This window comes from Gossypium arboreum, chromosome 6 (genome assembly GCF_025698485.1).
Source record: "Gossypium arboreum isolate Shixiya-1 chromosome 6, ASM2569848v2, whole genome shotgun sequence".
Taxonomy (NCBI): Eukaryota; Viridiplantae; Streptophyta; class Magnoliopsida; order Malvales; family Malvaceae; genus Gossypium; species Gossypium arboreum.
Genome location: NC_069075.1, coordinates 102,775,148 through 102,780,899, shown reverse-complemented (window position 1 = coordinate 102,780,899; position 5,752 = coordinate 102,775,148). Strand labels below are relative to the sequence as shown.

The following is a 5,752-nucleotide window of genomic DNA, read 5'->3' as shown; positions in this document are numbered from 1 at the left end:
AGATACATGAAGATTATAGCATTAAAAATGAGTGGAGTTAAAGGAAAAAGAATGAACAAATGCTAAAGAATTGAAGAATAAGTGTCAGGAATGAAGTTGGAAGCGTCGCACGGGCATGGCGAGGAGGCCGTGTGCACTTGCAGCGGCTAGGGTTAGGGTTTTTGAGTGGGGAAGACAATGAATAGTGCAGGGTATTTATAGATTTTGGGGCACATGGCTAGGCAACATGCCCGTGTTCCCCAATTTCAGCCTGTGTGATTTGCGAACTTTGAATTTGGGCACGTCTAACATTTAGTACACGCCCGTGTTCCTTGGGCGTGTAGGTGCACACAGTCGTGTCGCACAATCGTGTCTGGCGTTGTTCGCTTCTCCCATACCCGTGTCAATCTAACCGGTTTGACCACGAGTGCTAGCCACGGGCATGTCGCACACCTGTGCTGTTTTAACAGGTTCACCCACAGTTTTCCCACACAGACGTGTTGCACGCCAGTGTTGTTTTGGCAGGTTCGACCACGACCATGTCGTACGACAGTGGCATTTTATCGTAGCCCGTGTTTGGGAAAATCATTACCCTATTTTTACACGACCCTAAGTACGCCCGTGCTATTGGCCGTGTCTCTGTGGAAAACCTGTATTCAAGAGCTCCGTTAGTAAGTTAGGTGTTGAAGACTAAATTTTAAAGAAATTAATACAGTTAGTGCTTGGGTTTGCTCCCGAGAAGCACTTATTTATAGTCTAAGCTCAACTTACCTCTCCGTTGAATGATCATGGTGGTTTGAGGAGTTTATACTCCTCATTCTTGCTATCAATCTCATCAAAATAAGGTTTTAAATGGGTGTTGTTTACCTTAAAAGTGCCGAACTTGGGATGACTCACCTCGATTGTACTGAATGGGAAAATGCTGAGTACCTTAAGAGGGATTTCTTCATTAGGTGTGGTAGTGACAATGTGGGGATCTGCAGCATCTAATAAGACTCTATCTCTAACCTTAGTTGATTTAGAAAGGTATTGAGCTCGTCCTGGCGTAGTTTTGGTTTATCGTGCGTTCTCGGTTTATACATCTGTCATTCATCTAGCTCCTCGATTTGTAACCTTCGATCTTCATGAACAGGTCCTCTACTATTGCTTGAGAATGACTCATGTGCTTCCTTCAGACTCATTTCTTGCAAAGTAGGTTGTACCATATTGTCAGTTTTAGTAGAATGGGTGAAACAATCACCTTCAATTTCCGATGTGTTGCCAGGTGATTGTTTCGTCTCCCACACGGAGTGTGAGTTCACCTATGCCAACATCAATAATCATTTTAGCAGTTGCTAAAAACGGCCTTCCTAAGATCAAAGGAGTGTTGCTATCCTCCTCTATGTCTAGAACAACGAAGTCAACAGGAAATATAAATTTATCTATTTTAACTAGTACATCTTCAATAATACCCTTAGGAAATCTTATAGTTTTATTTGCTAATTGAATGCTCATCCTAGTTTGTTTAGGTTTCCCAAGACCTAGTTGCTTAAACATTTTGTAAGGCATGATATTGATACTAGCCCCTAAATCAGCTAATGCATTATTAACATCTAAACTACCAATTAAGCAAGGAATCGTAAAACTCCCTGGATCTTTTAGTTTGTTGGGTAGTTTATTCTAGAGAATAGTTGAGCAAATTACGTTTAGCTCCACATGCGATGCCTCGTCCAACTTCCGCTTATTTGTTAAAAGCTCATCTACGATAGGGCTTCAATAAATGGTAAGTTAATATGTAATTTTTTTAAGAGTTTAAGGAATTTGCCAAATTGTTCATCTAAGCGGTCTTTCCTTGTCGCGTTGGGGTATGGCACACGAGTTTTATATTCAACATTCTCTAATTTGTTTTTATTATGACCTACCTCACCTTGACCTTGCTTACCACAGTGTCTTGCCTCGGTTCTGGCTCAGGCTCAACGACTCCTTCGTCATCTTGAATATTAATTGCATTGAGCTATTCTCTTGGGTTGGGTTCAGTATTACTTGGCAAGCTACCTTGTGTTCATTCGGAGATTAGTTTAGAAAGCTGACCTATCTGAATTTCGAGCCCTTGGATTGACGCTTGTTGATTTTTAAGTGTTGTTTCCGTGTTCTGAAAATGGGTTTTTGACACTGATATAAACTTTGAGAGCATCTCTTCAAGGTTCGGCTTCTTTTCCTGTTGGTAGGGTGGTTGTTGGTAGCCTGGAGGTGGTCTCTGATTTCCTTGGCCTCCCCATGAGAAATTTGGGCGGTTCCTCCAACCTGCATTGTAAGTGTTACTATATGGATTGTTTTGAGGTCGAGAATTATTACCCATGTAATTTAACTACTCGTTATCCATGTTGTGGCCATAAGGTTGGTATTCCAAATGGCTTGTTCCACCTCCACTTGCTTCGCACTGCATTACTGGGTGAACCTATGAAGAACTAAAAAAACCATCAATTTTCTTATTCAAGAGTTCTACCTGATTAGAGAGCATGGTGACCGAATCGACGTTATAAACACCAGCTGTTTTTGTTGGCTTTGTCCTCATGACTTGCCACTGATAGTTATTCAATGGCATCTCTTCTATAAACTCATAAGCATCTTCAGGTGTTTTATTATTGATGGTTCCCCCAGCAGCTGTGTCAACCATTTGCCGAGTCGAAGGATTCAGGCCATTATGGAACGTTTGAACCTGAAGCCAAAGCGTTAACCCATGGTGAGGGCACCTTCTCAGTAAGTCCTTATATCTCTCCCATGCATCGTAAAGAGTTTCTAAGTCCATCTGTACAAATGAAGAGATATCATTACGTAATTTAGCCATTTTAACCGGCGGGAAATATTTTAATAGAAATTATTCGGTCATTTGTTCCCAAGTAGTGATTGACCCTCATGGTAATGAGTTCAACCATTGTTTAGCTTTGTTTCTCAATAAAAAAGGGAATAACTGAAGACAGATGGCATCAGCAGAAACACCATTAATTTTAAATGTATCGCATAGTTCCAAGAAGTTTGCTAAGTGAGCGTTGGGATCCTCATCCTGGAAATCATCAAACTGAACAAATTGTTGTTTCATTTGAATAGTGTTAGGTTTTAGTTTAAAAGTATTTGCAGCTACAGTAGGTCTAACTATGCTTGATTCAGTTCCTATTAAAGAAGGTTTAGCATAATCATACATAGTGCGTGGAGCAGGATTTTGATTAACTGCAATTACAGTAGGTAGCTGATTGTCTTAGTTTTCAGCCATCTCTTTGGTTGGGGGTTAAGTATCATCCTCTTGCTCGTTCTCTGTGTATCTTAAGCTTCACCTTATTTCTCTTTGGTTTTTGCGAACTGTGCGATCGATTTCTTCATCAAAAAGTAATGGTCCTGACGAGTTTCTTCTAGTCATAAACTATAAAAACCTGCCAAGAGAAAGAAAAAATAAATTAATAAATAATAATAATTAAATTAAATTAAATTCAAGGAAAAATAAATGGCTAAAGTAATAAAAATTGAGCACTCCTAATATCTTAGTTCCCCGGCAACGACGCCAAAAACTTGATCGCGTGATTTCGTGATAGGTTTTAAATATTTATAATTAATCGTTCTTGAAACTAACTATTATCGCGATGTAGGTGATAAACGCCAAATTATACATATCTATACCCCAAATACTTAGCATATTTATGGATGTTTATTACTAGATTTGTGGATTTTGGTGCTCTTAATCCAGTTATTTCATGTTTTGTACTCAGGAGAGCACCAAGAGTCGAAAGGAGCCAAAAACGAGCTAAAAAGGGACAAAAACATACTAAATCGAGAAGATGACAAGGCCTAAGCCTTGCCACACGGGCACCTCACACGCCCGTGGCCTTCGGGGGTGTCGACCAAGGTTTTCACAATTCACACGTCCTAGCCATTGAGGCCACACGGCCGTTACAATTCAACGGATCGAACACAGCCTGGTAATCACATCACACGGCCGTGGCACACGGGCGTGTCCCTTTTTCAAAGAGTTGTATTCTACATGGAAAAGGGTACTTAGGGAGGAAGAAACCCAATCCAAAGCCTATATAAACACCCTAAGTGTGACCTAGGAGGAGGCCCCTCTTTCTAAAACTTTTCTGGAATACAGAACCACACACCAGGAATTACTTGAAGAAAGCCAGACAATCCATCTCAAAAGCCGGAGCTACTACAAGACTAAAGATCTCTCTCAGAATTCCTTCAGGGGTTTTAGAGTTTTCTTTCTGTTTTGTTATTTTCATACTTTTGAGATGTACTCCTATTTTATTATGAAATAAATCCCTTAGATACCTAAGGGGAATAAAACCTATGATGGATCTTGTTATTATTATCTGAACTGTATGATAAATACTTGATTTGTTCTTAATTATGTGTTATTAATGCTTGAGTTAATATTCTGGGTATTAATTCATGATTTGATGTGCTTATGCAGAGGAGGAATAGACCCTACCTAAGATTAGATTTGGCATAATTAAGCAGAGTTGATCGAACGCCTAGAAATAGGGTTACGAGATTTTACCAGATTAGGGTTAAACCTAATAAGGGGATCCATAGATCGAGTTAATGCAACCCTAGAGTGTTAATTAGAGAAAAGCATCGGTTATTCAATCTAGGGATTAGACGTTATTAGTCTTAAATAGGGATAATAACTTAACTTAGGGATCTCTACGGAACAAGTCAAGTGAATAAATCGTCTGGTTTAGAGTCAGATAACAAGTGAAATCTAGGTGGATTCCTCCTTGGGTGTCGTCTTTATCAATTGCTTTTCTTCAAGTCTTTTTTCCAAACTTTCCCTTTGCTTTAATTAAATCAGTTAATTAGTTTAAACAATTAGTTAATTAAAACAAACCCTTTTATTCTTAGGCTAGATAATAAAAAGATAGTTATTACTAGTACTTTTGGTTCCCTTGGGTACGATATCCCGGTCTTGCCATTACTATACTATTGTTCGATAGGTGCGCTTGCCTTTTCGTCGTGATAATAGTTAGTCTAGGTTTGATCTTCATTATAAATATTTATTACTTGTTACGAATCACGCGATCAAGTTTTTGGCACCGTTGCCGGGGAACTGAAATATTAGGAACACTAAATTTTTATTACTTTAGCCATTTATTTTTCTTGCAATTTTATTTTATTTTATTATTTATTAATTTACTTTTTTCTCTCTCTTGGTAGGTTTTTATAGTTTATGACTAGAAGAAACCCATCAGGACCATTACTCTTTGACGAAGAAATTGATCGTACAATTTGCAAAAATCAAAGAGAAATAAGGCATAGTTTACGCTACACGGAGAACGAGCAAGAAGACGATACTCAAACCCCAACAGATAAGATGGCTGAAAACCCAGGCAATCAGCTGCCTCTGGCAATTGCAGCTAATTAAAATCCTGCTCCACGTACTATGTATGACTATGCTAAACCTTCTTTAACAGGAACTGAGTCTAGTATAGTTAGACCTGCTATTGCTGCGAATAATTTTGAACTAAAACCTAACACAATTCAAATGATACAGTAGTTTGTTCAGTTTGATGGTTTGCATGATGAGGATCCCAACACACACTTGGCGAATTTTCTTGAATTTTGCGATACATTCAAAATCAATGGCTTTTCTGATGATGCCATTCGTCTTCAGTTATTTCCCTTTTCACTGAGAAATAAAGCTAAACAGTGGTTGAACTCATTACCACGAGGGTCTATCACTACTTGGGAACAAATGATCGAGAAGTTTTTACTAAAATATTTTTCGCCGGCTAAAATGGCT

The 5,752-nt window shown here is 38.8% G+C and overlaps 1 non-coding gene across 1 annotated transcript; it reads left to right on the top strand.

Moving 5' to 3' along the window:
* Positions 1 to 2,693: 2,693 nt before the first annotated feature.
* On the top strand, positions 2,694 to 2,800 carry LOC128294931 (small nucleolar RNA R71). Its single transcript, XR_008285238.1, has one exon. It is a non-coding gene; the product is annotated as a small nucleolar RNA R71 (small nucleolar RNA).
* The last annotated feature ends 2,952 nt before the right edge of the window (positions 2,801 to 5,752 follow it).